We start from the raw sequence: 798 nt of genomic DNA on the forward strand, positions 1-798 counted from the left end.
TAGGACATTGCTCCTATTGCAGCTTTGTTACAATCTCTTTTTAACCATTTAGATATAAGGCCTATAACTCTCATACCTCAGAATCCCTGGCATGCGTATATTCTTTCTACGTCCGAGCATAGACATGGTAACGCCCCGCCTGCCTCTGATTGGCCTACAGACACAGCCGGTGTCTCCGAGGTGGAAGATACATGCTGGATAGTCTGCTGCGCGAGGTTACTCCGTGGTGGGAAATAAATAAATAATACAAGTCAAGTACGATATATAATAGCTACACGAGAATGACAGCTTGGCACGCGCGACAGCAACTTTTATTTTTGTAGAAGAGGTAAACTAATATTGTTTATGCCGTTGGCCTGTTTGTGTAAACTTTAAACATTATTGTACTGTAAAAAAAAGTCTCCTTTCCCTTGATCTTTATTAGTTTAGTGTTAGTTTAGATTAATACACGATAATCAACACTAACACTTTAATTTAGAACACAGCCAAATCAAATCATAGTACATAGGCCTACGTGTTCAATCAATTATTCAATCAAAGCAAACGGCACAAACAATATTGGTTTGCCTCTTCTACAAAAAATAAAGTTACAAATTACTGTTGCGTGTTGCCATTCTCTTGTACTTGTATTATTTCCCACCACGGAGTAGCCTTGCATCTCGGGGGACAGGCAAGACGGGCAGTGTTGGTAGGCCAATCAGAGGCAGGCGGGGCGTTACCATGTCTATGCTCGGACGTAGAAAGTATATACGCCCCTGGCATGATATGTTCCACAAATTGAACTAAGATCACAGTAGG

Source organism: Electrona antarctica (genome assembly GCF_951216825.1).
Source record: "Electrona antarctica genome assembly, chromosome: 2".
Classification (NCBI taxonomy): Eukaryota; Metazoa; Chordata; class Actinopteri; order Myctophiformes; family Myctophidae; genus Electrona; species Electrona antarctica.